The 12,766-nt window shown below is 35.1% G+C and overlaps 1 long non-coding RNA gene across 1 annotated transcript in view; it reads left to right on the plus strand.

Annotated features, from left to right (window-relative positions):
- The window catches only part of LOC127973156 (uncharacterized), a 36,523-nt gene extending 27,701 nt beyond the window's left edge, over positions 1–8,822 (plus strand). The window contains exon 3 of the long non-coding RNA XR_008157252.1: positions 8,390–8,822. This is a non-coding gene — a long non-coding RNA (uncharacterized LOC127973156). The remainder of the gene's footprint in view (positions 1–8,389) is intronic.
- The last annotated feature ends 3,944 nt before the right edge of the window (positions 8,823–12,766 follow it).

Genomic DNA, 12,766 nt, shown 5'->3' on the forward strand with positions numbered 1-12,766 from the left:
TATTTTATTTCCTATTCTTTTTTATTTTATATATATTTTATTAAAAAGTATTAAAAAAAAGTGTAAACAAATTAAAAAAAAAAAGTTTATAGTAATAAACAACCTGCAGTTTAATGTTTGCATTTCTTTCCCTTACTGTACCGAAAATGAACTGAACCGTGACTTTAAATCCCAGGTACGTACCGAACCCGTGATTTTTGCGTACCGTTACACCCCTAGTTCTTACTACACCTTTCTGTGCCTTGACTGTTACCATTGCTGTAAATCGAGTTTCAGAGAAAAATCTAAATCTAAATTATATTAATTTGTGTTCTAGAGATGATTGAATTTGGAATGGCTTGATGGTGAGTATTTAATTAAAGAATTTTCATTTTTGGGGAAACTGTCCCTTTAAGCTTACAGAAATAGAGTATATGCTCTACAGGCAATGTCAGTCCAGGAGAGCCGATGTCCTGCAGTTTAGCTCCAACCCTGAAAAAAAAAACTCACTTGTCCGTTTCCTTAGTAATCCCGAAGACCTTGATTGGCTTGTTCATGTGTGTTTGATTAGGGTTAGAGCTAAACTATGTAGGACAGCGGCACTTCAGGACTGACATTGCCTATCTCTGAGCTACATAAACAGAAGACAAGTGTTATTTATCTTATGAAAAAAAATCACATTTCATAAGTCAATAATCAGATGCCGACTAGATGCTATTCCTCTTTAATGGTGGGGCTGTTCTCCCCTCTCTTCTTACTTTTTTCTTCTTTCCTTTCTTCTTTTCCTTTTGTACTTGCTTTTCTTCATAATGTTCATCACTGTTCATCAGTTCATTGCTGTTGCCTCCCATGCCATCAGGTGCTATGAATCCAGGAGACACCCCTACATCAAAAAGCAGCCTTTTTGTTATAGAGCCTAGATACAAACAATATCAAGTTGGAAAAAAAAGAATATTGCATTTTGATTATTCTGAGTTTTTAGACATTTCTAACCATCTGGAAATGTTACGCTGTCAGCCCCCAAAGCATCTGTGGTTGTGGAGAAGCCTGCATTTGCACTTATTTGTCCATTCACAGCAAATGACTCCTGCACTTGACCAGCAGCTTAGAAAATATGGAACGGATAGAAACACATACACACAGTATTATACAGTAAAATATTTGGATGCATTGAAGAGTCATTATGATGGTAACACTTTACAATCTGATAACAGTAGTTAATGCATTAGCATGAATTGAATTAATGGTTTTATAGCATGTATTAAAGGGTTACTCCACCACTAAATGATAATCACTTATCCGAGGACTTTATTCAGAGGAGATAAATTGTTGAATGAAGTCATTATTTTTGTTTTCTTCTTGTTCAAAAAGTATTCTCGTCGCTTCACAACATTACGGTTGAAACACTGATGGCAGATGGACTGTTCTGATGGTGTCTTTCATACTTTTCTGTACCTTGACATTGCTATTTACTCGGCAGTCAATGGGACAGTCATAAACCTCCGAGTTTTCATCAAAAATATTTTTAATTGTGTTCCAAAGTCGAACAAAGCCATTACAGGTTTGGAACAACATGGGGGTAAGTGATTAATGACACAATTTTTCCTTTTGGGGTGGAGTATACCTTTAAGTGTAAATAGTAATTTCTAGAAATACTAATGAATTGCAGCATTTCAACTGGTATGAATGAGCTTGCTACTTCAGACTCCTAAATAAGAAATTCTGAATATCTCTTAGTGTATAGTGATCAGTGTCAAACTTACAAAAAGATTGAAAAAAAAGTATCACATAATGATACAATGAGATGTGCTTTGTGTGTTCTATACGCATACTGTAGGACTTGGTAAGGAAAACCATAAAAGGTCATTAATTATGTAGTCCATGTGTTGAGCTCGGCCGTTATTCTGTGCCAGTTCTTGAGATTGTGTGTGAGCAATGCTGGCATCATAGTGTGCAAAGTGAATTCTTGTATGTGTGAATGGCTGGTTGCTTACACACAATCTCAGAAACGAGCACATAGTAACCTAAAAGCTGAGGTGTTCTTAAATAGTAAATAATAAATGACTTTTCTAGTTTTTCTTGTGAAACCCTATAGACACAGAATTAGAACAACACCATTGAGTAAATAATGACTTAATATTCATTTTTGGGTGAGCAAACCCTTCAATCAAACAAGTGTGAAATTATGTACCTACCAGTATTCTGATTCTGCTCAGGAACTTGTCCCCTATAATTATAAAATAACTAATTTAGCTTGAACATTTACAAAAAAATCAAAAGGCTACAAACTGGATATCTGTGTAATATAACATGTATTAGATCAATTACAAAAGGTTTACCCATGATGTGATCCAGCCTCAAATGGAGTGCACCTCCGTAAGGGAAAGGATTCGTCATCATAAACCACTTCAGCATCCAACCCGAACTGGTCATCCAGACACTGAGATGAAATCTGCAACGAGTTTCAACACATTATAGTTTGCAGGTGTTTAAGCAGATATTTTATTCTACATTTTAATAAACCAAAACAAGCGTACAGTGTCTTCACATTGGACTGGGACCTGAAAAGAAAGAAAGAAAGTTTCAAAAAGCAAACCAGTGGAGAACTTACACAGCAAAATATTATTAGACTGAATAATTATTCCAATTACTAAACATTTCCTAAACAATCCAGAAGACCCTAATGTTTCCGTTTATATCTGACTTGCATTTGGTCATCCATTCCATCTAAAACATTTGATTACGCAAAAGAACTTGAACAGAAACCTAAACAAGTATTAAAATTGTTCCTCTTTTTCACCACTGTCCTCAATATGATAATAGCATCAGGTTTTTAAAACCAAAACACAAACTTCCGCCCTGTCCACAAGACCTAGCCACAGGCTAATGCTAACACATTTTCACATAGTCAAAATCCATCAATACACCATTTGGCAATAAAGGAAGTTAATCGTTGTAATATTGTAGGTTTCAGTTTTAACTTTAAATATAAAATATCTTCTCATTTTGCATTTGTTGGCATATAAAATTGCATATTAAATACCCTTTCTCTTCCACTTGTCATGGCTGAACTCTCATCTCCCGACCTGTTGTTTTCACGTGGCTTGCATTTTTTTACACACTCATACTGAGACATGTCATATGTTTATCGAAGATTGTGGTTTCATTTCCTTTTGTGACACCTTTCTGTGAGAAGCAATATTTGTGTGACAAATTATAGTAAATGCAGCATAAAAACAATGTGAAATGGTAGTTTGTTCCCTAACTAGGGTCCACAACACTAACACCACCCAAGACAGCAAGTGTGTAGGTTCACATTTTACAAAATTAGGAAATTCAGGCCCTTCCAGTCTTAATATGTAGTGTTGCACAGATCTTTGTCCAAGCCTTTCAAAACTGGACTGCTGCAATGCTGCATGCCTTCTAACCAGTATGATTAAACCTCTGCAAAAGATCCAGAACATGGCAGCATGTTGTAGACATCCCTGTAGTAGACATATTTGTTTTCTCTCCTGACCACTAGAGGTCATTGTGAGTGTTAGTTAAGAGATTAAAAATAGTTGATTCCAAAACTGAGGGGGGAGAGGAAGCAATACAGGCATGATGAGACAGAATGAAAACAGAAAGCTTTCTTCCCCAACTGATATTACTTCATTTACTAATTATGAATTATCGTTATTCATCATCTCCACTTGATTTCAAGGCTAAATTTATTGTTTTGCAGACTGCTGACTCTATATTTTGCTGGCACTTTGCAATTTTTATATTGCACCAGTTCTTTAAGTGATATGTTTATGTTTGTGTGTTGTTTGTAAATGGGTATAAAAGCCTAAATTAAATCTGTTCATCATATAAGGCAATCGTATCTCTTCACTAGACTTGGATTAAACTTGCTGATTCATTTGGATTAGTTTTACAACACCTTTATAGCCCTTTTGGATTTTTAAGTTTGGCTTAGCTGGACTTTTTTATTTTAATTGAGAGATAGAAACCTTTCAAGTTGAATATAAAATATCTTAATTTATGTTTTGAAGATTACCCAAAAACTTATGTGTTTGTAATTACATACATGATGACATAATTTTGAGTTTTTGGGGAAGATCCCCTAAGATAAGATGATGGTCGTATGCATGTATAATAATGAAAGACAGCTTGTATTATCCTTCTGTAAATATTATTTATTTAGAAAGAACAGCAATTAAGTTATAGTTTAAGATTACTGTTAATTACTGTTAATCTTAAATTTAAGTTTATTGAAATACAGTATGCTAAAGCAAAGGAAAATAAGTGCTATATTTGCAATCAAGTCACATTTCACAAGGATCAGATGTTGACTGGATTCTTTTCCTCTTTAATGGTGAAGCTGTGTTCACCCCTCTCTCAGTTTTCTTCTTCTTTCCCTTTGGATACACATGCTTTTCTTTTTCATAACATTCATCTCTGTTCATCAGCTCATGGTCGTTGCCTCCCAATCTATCAGCTGCTGTGAATCCTGGAATACCTCCTAGATCAAGCAGATAGCTATTTGAGTCTTGATACAAAAAAAATTAATATTTTATATTCATTTTGATAATTTGGACAATTTCTACCATCTGTGAATTTTGGGCTGTCTGACTCAGTACCTAAAACATCTCCATTTATGGAGAAGCCTGCAGTTGCACTGCTTTGTCCGTTCACAGCAGATGAATCCCACACTTGACCAGCAGTTGATGAAATATGAATCAAATGGAAATTATAAAAATAAAAAAAATAAAATTCAGTCATTACTTCCTAATACTGGTGATATTCTAATGCCCTATAGGTAAATCATGTTGGACTAAATAATAAATTAACTTTAGTGGTTTTTCTCACTGAATCCTACAGAACACTTCAAAAACAGATAGAATTTAAGGCGGGCGTGTAACTGTATTTGTGATTTAATTTTTATTTTTTTGTATACTTAAGTTTGTGAATGGTTGTTATACTCTGTCATTAAATCATCCATATAATGGAAATTAGCAGGTCATTATTCAGAATTCCTCATTTTGGAAGTCCGAAAGAGAAAGAACAGCATTAGAACATCACCAGGGTAAGTTAATAATGACTTTGGGTGAATCTCTTTTATAAATATTAAATGAACTCACCTGTTTCCTGATTCTGCCCAGGAACTCTGTCCCTACAAATGATTTTAGGAGAAAATAACTAATTTTATTTGAATATATCATTAAAAACACTATACTTAATAAATACTAAGCATCTGTATAATGTGGCGCATGTATTATTGCTGTCTGTTGCTGTGTATTGTTGTGTTTGTTGTTATGATGACAAAAGTTTTAAATTATAAATGTTGGCTCGTCTGCCTCATCAAGTCAGGGTTTACTCTTCACAGAACAATGCACAAATTCCAGCAACAAAGCATAATTTTTTAACAAGGAAAGAGACTGAGTTTATATGGAAGTAGTGTAACATCTTTGACAAACTATTTGAACAACTGTTACAATAGAAATGTTAAATAACTGATAGATCAATGATACAAACTGGTCACTTTTTTAAATGTAAATCTTACATTTTGCTGTTTTGAATTGAAAATACGGTATCATTTACATGATTAATTCCTAACTGAATATGATGACATAATACATTTAGCATTTTTGACATATTAGACATACAGATAAGAGTGAAAGTGTGCATATTTTAAGATATTATTTGAATTCAAAATTATTATATATACAAAATAATCAAGACATGGTTATGGCCTTGGTTCAGGTACATTTTAAAAGGTTTACCTATGATATGACCCAGTCACAAATTGAGTGCACTGTAAGGGAAAGGATTTTTCATCATAAACCACTTCCGCATCCAGCCCGAATCGGTCATCCTGACACTGTACTGAAATCTGCAGATTTATAACAAATTATACATAGTTTGCAGCATTTAAGCCTATAAAGTATTGTTTTTTTTTTTGTTTGTTTTTTTTTTTAGACCACAACAAACTTACGTACTTTATCAATGTCTTCACATTGGACTGGGACCTGAAAAGGAAAAAAAGAAGACCAGTTGAGTACTGATAAAGCTACAACTTCCTAGAATCAATATTTATTCCAATTACTAAATCATTTCGTAAGAATGAACTTAGCATCCCAATATTCATGCTTAACTAGTATCCAGACGCCTCCACTGATTCCATCTACATTTGACTACACTTAGCTATGTCCTGATGGGCTTGTCTTCCTTCCTGTATCCGATCTAAAATGTGTTCAACTAAGTCAGATGACTTTACCAGAAACCTATTAAAGTAACCAGCCGGTGATTCATCATTGTGCTACTTTTTTTCACCGCATAATGATAACATCAAAATTTTCAAACCAAACATGAACTTTCTTTGAGACCACAAGATCTAATCGCACGCTAATGCTAACAGATGCTATCAAAATCGCCCCATTCTGCACTAAAGGAAGTTAATTGTAATATTGTAGATTTCGGATTAAATTTAACATAGAAAGTATATTTTAATTCTGCATTTTGTGCAAAAAAATAGCATATAAAATACCCTTTGTCTTGAAAGTGGCATGGCTGAATGGTTGCGACCTGTGTTCGTTTGAATTCACATCCGGGTGACGTACTGACATGATGCCTATCAGATTGTGCTACCAAAATATGTTTTCATTGTTTTAAGGGTAAGTTTAGGGGAAGCCACCCTTTTTTTTTAGGTTTAGGGTAGTAGTAGTGGTTTTATTTTCTTTCTATTTTTTTCTATTTTTGCAAGTAAGGTGTACATTTTCAAAACTTTAAACTGATCACACTTGTTACACCACTAGCCATTCTTTAAAAACCTGATCTCATGATTTCATTGTAGTTGTGCATATTTTCATTCCACATATTCATTGTTTCAAAACACAAGATCATTGTGAAATGTATGTTCACAAATAGCAAACACAGTTTTACAAATGAGGATGTCCTCAAAGGGAGGATTTGTCAAGATTTGCTTACTTCTGGGTACCAATTTTCCCCCAGCATATGGTTACAGTACACACACACACACACACACACACACACACACACACACACACACACACACACGCACACATGGTGACATTCATAGGAGTAATGGGTTTTATACTGTCTCACCCACTAACCCTACTCCCTAGCATTTTTTTTCTCATTGGACCCAAAAAAGAACAATGATTTCTGATATTGCCATCTTTGTGGGGACATTTTGTCCCCATAAAATAGGGTTTACTTGAACCACACACACACACACACACTTACAAAATAGTGGTTGTCATCTTAGATAAATCACTTTTAAAAATAATTCAGTGCATTTGGTTATGAATTGCTTTCACATATAAATTAAATATCTATTGAATCTATATCTATAGATGCACCAAATGATTCACTGATTAACCATTAAGATGAGTTAGATTAAATAATGGACAAATGTATTAAAATGTACACAAGGTGACTGTTTGACACATTTAGCATAACAAAACTATTGTATAATATTTACTGTTTAATATTTAATAGTATTTTAACATAATTCACTGGTGATTATAATTTGAGCCATACAAATAAAAAATATAGAAAATAGTAGTTTAAATAGTAGTTCATGCAAACTTCATGAGTAACATCAAATTATGCAATTATGTTTTGCAATATTTATACCAACTTTCATCTTAACACATTCCTCTCTTCTCATCCATCTCACCACTCATAAAGTATGAGGTCTCTAAAGTCCTCTGTGTCAGCCATCCTGTAACTTGTACATAAATTACTAAATAACTGTCACTGCAACAATATTTTATCAAAATATTGGTCAAATATCGAAGCTAGAGTCTTTAAACTTTCAATTGATGCACAGTTTGTCCAGATCAAGTAAGAGAGTGATGTTTAACGTGCTGTGAAAGTGAAACAATAATAAACTGGGGCCGTCAGCGATGTTTGCACGTAAAGGGGTTACAGAACAATATACTTGACAACAAGGCTTGCTTCAAAAGTTGTCACTTGCAGAGATCCTGACATGATGAAACCCTTCGGCTGGCAAGAAGAAGCTACAGCTCAAGGTTGCACTACATTTCAGGTGCATTTCACAGGTAATAACAATAATAATAATAATAATAATAATAAAACAGAATAAATCCAGATCCTCATGTTCAGAATTTCTGACTCAGGCACCACACATACAGTACCTTAGTGGCTTCAGACATACCTCAAAGATAGATCTTTAAAGGTTTTATAGAGAGGTGACTGAGTCGATGGGGTGCCTCAAGGTTCAGTGCTTGCACATCTTCTTTTCTCCATTTTTAGTATGAATGATCATAAATGCACATGACTTCTCCTACCAATTATATGCAAGGGATACACAGCTTTATCTATTATTTCAACCTGATGATCACTCTGTCTCAGCTTGTTTCTCTCTCTACTTGCCCCTTAGACATCTGTACTTGGATGAAATAGTGCAGCAAAACAGCGCTCCTTGAAATGCAGGCAAACCCATCAGTTGACCACAATGTTACTGGGCACCTGGGGTTGACAACACTAACACCAAACAGGACGCAAGGAACCTGGAAGTACTTTTTGATGACCAACGTTTCCATCCACATTTCAACAACGTGTGGATTCTCATTTTAATGAATCAGCAAATTCAGGCCCATGCAGCACAGCTCCTCATCCAAGCCCTTCAACACTGAACTACTGCAATGATCTGCTGGCAGGCCTTACAGCCTCTGCAAATGACCCAAAACATGGCAGCAAGTCAATGTGATTTTGTATCAAATGATTATATTAATCATCACATTCAAATGTGAAATGTTAATTTTCCTCTTTAGAGCATGAAGAAAACATTAAAACTTAACATTATTACAAAGTTTTTAAAAGTGTACATAAGTGTGTTAAGAAAAAGTCATGAAAGTATACTCTCTTTAAGTGCACTTATGTTTCATTTAATTAATGTTGTTATCAGCAAGAACAGCTTAACATTACAGTACACATTCAGTACAATTAAGCAACTACTTTATTATTTTCTTCTTTCCTCCCAAAGGAAACCAGATATATTACATCAGAAAATCAGAGCTGCATTATTTTGATTTAAACCTTTGAAACTTCACATCCACACCACCAGGTGGCGATATTGCATTAGACAATGAGTCAAAGTAGGAGCCAACAAATATTTAGCTTTATTTTCCACTTTAGACTTACACTAGACCATATAGAGAGGGCAAGGCTGTGGTAACCTTCAAGTAAAATACAGAATCCTGTTATGATAAATTATAAAGGCACACACAGATCTGGACACTGTTCTACAGTGTTTATATATCCTCCCACCACAAGAGGGCAATATAGAGAATTGTTAGCACCAGACAGCCCCAGTGGGATGCTGGGAAATCCTCACAGAGAGGTCTAATCACACTTGTTCCAGCTGCTACTGTACATAATACAACCTCATACTATTGATTTCTCTAAGCAAAAAAATGAAAAAATAAAACCTTCCCAATAGATGAGGCTTAATAAATGTAATGCGAATCGCTGTTTGCAATGTGTGCCGTTAAAGTATTACTCCTAGTTTAGCTTTTGCTGGGATATAGCTTTTTAAAATCATTAACTAGTCTCTGATGTGCTAACATACCCACTGATGACATAATTGCAAGTATACCCAGCATTAGCTTGAAACCCTGTCAGATTCATAGATGTATTGCTACAGGCCTACACACAAACCACACTCAGATTTGCTTTAGTAAAACCTGTTTATCTTATCAGCTAATTTTAAACAGGATTGTTTCATGTGCCAGAATTACCACAATCTAGATGCTTGATAATGGCTGCAAAAATTATGCATGGGGGAACTAGTAACAAAAGCAATGATGCAAACCACATGCAGAGGGACACGTGGAGGCCCATACGGCAGAGCGCTGGGGCTCCGTGCCTTTGGGCCCTAGGCCAGCCAGCTTGTGACCCACCCTCTGCCTATAAATGGTCTGATAGACATGGACCAGTGGGGTTCAGAGCCCTTTTGTGCAGATCTAAGACTGGGATCACTTCATACAAGAAGTGTGCCACATTATCATCAAAATATGTCCAACCCCCACAACCCCTTTTCACAATACACACACCCCTACTCCTGCTTGCTTTTTCTCACTTTCCCCCTCCACCCTGACACCCCCAGGTGCCAAGGGCTGAATATGGGGCCCCAAAGATGAAAAGAGAGCATCTGCTAGATGTCTCTGTGGGTGCCCTTTTAAAAACAGAAGCTGTTTTGAAAGGAATACAAATAGATTGCTGCTTATTACTGTGCAGTATATAATGCATACTGGATGCAAAAAAAAAGGATACACCTATATATTTAATTGTTTAGTCATCCACTTTTTTCATTGCATTTTTTAAAGACTACAAATGTACATTTATATAAATCATGTTTCTATTGTTTGTGTTTATTTTAAATAATAACTAGATTTCATAACTGAATTAACATATACAAAAGTCAGTAATGTTAATGTTTAAAGGGTTAGTTCACCCATTAATCAAAATTATGTCATTAATAACTCACCGTCATGTCGTTCCAAACCAATAAGACCTCCGTTTATCTTCGGAACACAGTTTAAGATATTTTAGATTTAGTCCGAGAGCTCACAGTCCCTCCATTGAAGCTGTGTGTACGGTATACTGTCCATGTCCAGAAAGGCAAGAAAAACATCATCAAAGTAGTCCATGTGACATCAGAGGGTCAGTTAAAATTTTGTGAAGCATCAAAAATACATCTGGTACGCAAACGAATCATTCGATGAAACCGGATCTTTTTGAACCAGTTCACCAAATCAAAATGAATCGTTTTAAACGGTTCGCGTCTCCAACACGCATTAATCCACAAATGACTTAAGCTGTTAACTTTTTAATGTGTCTGACACTCCCTCCGAGTTCCAACAAACCAATATCCCGGAGTAATTCATTTACTCAAACCGTACACTGACTGAACTGCTGTGTGGAGAGAACTGAAGATGAACCCGAGCCGAGCCAGATAACAAACAAAAGCCTGACTCGTTCTCGAGTCGTTTGTGGATTAATGCGTATTGGAGACTTGAACCGTTTAAAACGATTCAGTTCGGTTTGGTGAACTGGTTCAAAAAGATACGGTTACATCGAATGATTCGTTGGCGAACCGGATATCACAAACTGCTTTGTTTTGTAATCTCTCTCACAACAGACACGGAAGAGAAGACAATGCTGAATAAAGTCGTAGTTTTTGCTATTTTTGGACCAAAATGTATTTTCGATGCTTCAAAAATTTTTAACTGACCCTCTGATGTCACATGTACTTTGATGTTTTTATTACCTTTCTGGACACAGACAGTAGACCATACACACAGTTTCAATGGAGGGACTGAGAGCTCTCAGACTAAATCTAAAATATCTTAAACTGTGTTCTGAAGATGAACGGAGGTCTTACGGGTTTGGAACGACACGAGGGTGATTTATTAATTACATAATTTTGATTATTGGGCGAACTAACCCTTTAATGTTAATGCTCACCAAGGCTATATTTATTTGATTAGAAATAGAGTTAATACAGTAATTGTGTGAAATATTATAATTTAAAATAACTGTTTTCTATTTAAGTATATTTAAAAAAAAAAAATTATTCCCGTGATGGCAAAGCTGAATTTTCATCAGTCATTACTGCAGTCTTCATTATCACATGATACTTTATTTAATTTTAATCTAAAAATTCAATCATTTTATTTAGCTTATTTGCTGACCGAAACATATTTCTTATTATAATCAATACTGAAAACAGTTGTGCTTCTTAATAACTGTGTGGAAACTGTAATACCTTTTATTTCATGATTCTTTGATGAATAGAAGGTTGAAACAAATATGTGTAATTTATTTTTGGTACAATTAAATGTATCCAAGGTAAAAGTATTTAATTTCTTTCGAAAATCATACTGATTTTACTATATTTAGTAATGTACAGTATATAATATTCATAATAATGTAAATGATCGATATAAAGAACATTATAAAGGCCATACATACTACTTCTGTTTAGTTTGTAACACTAAAATGCATTTGTGGGATATTGTTTTCTTTGTTGTATACTGCACAGATTGGCAATTATAGTAGGTCATCTAAGTATTTTTATGCATTAAGAAAATAAAATGCATACTATGCACAGTGTGCATATTTGCTTCAAATATTGAAGTAAACGACTTTGCCAAGCAAAGCAAATCACAGTTTTCAGTTCAATATTGCCTAAAGGTGCCATGAATAACAATAATCTGCATACTTTTTTTTTGCATTAGGGCCAATTTAGCAGTCCTGCATCATTAGGCACATCATGTGGAGCCATACGTGGAGGAATGATTCCACAGCAGCTTGATATGCATCACCCACCACATTCAGTGTCAAAGAGCATGGTGTGGAAGAAGGAGAGGGAGCTGATCATATTATTATCCCTGATCATGATCTCATTCCTCTCACTTCTGTGCCTCATTGGTTCCCTGCAGCAATACCACTATGACATCACTAATGCATTCGGCTGCCTGCCTGCGTTGATCAGTCTTTAGGTTGTGCTGATGAATGAGGTCAGTTGGAGACATCAGGGCCTGCTGCCAAATTCTCCTCCGCAGGCTTGCATATGCCCTCTTTCTGCCAGGAAGACTTTCAGATGTATTAATAAAAATGTTTGTCTATTTTGGCAAATGAATATCAAAGCTTTTTCAATTTTTGTGCAAAATAATGAATTGAGAAGAGTCTGTCACTCAAGCTAAAACTAGAAGTTGCAGATTTAATGACATTCAGAGCGGCTACATTAAAA

The sequence above is a fragment of the Carassius gibelio genome, chromosome B15 (genome assembly GCF_023724105.1).
Source record: "Carassius gibelio isolate Cgi1373 ecotype wild population from Czech Republic chromosome B15, carGib1.2-hapl.c, whole genome shotgun sequence".
Taxonomy (NCBI): Eukaryota; Metazoa; Chordata; class Actinopteri; order Cypriniformes; family Cyprinidae; genus Carassius; species Carassius gibelio.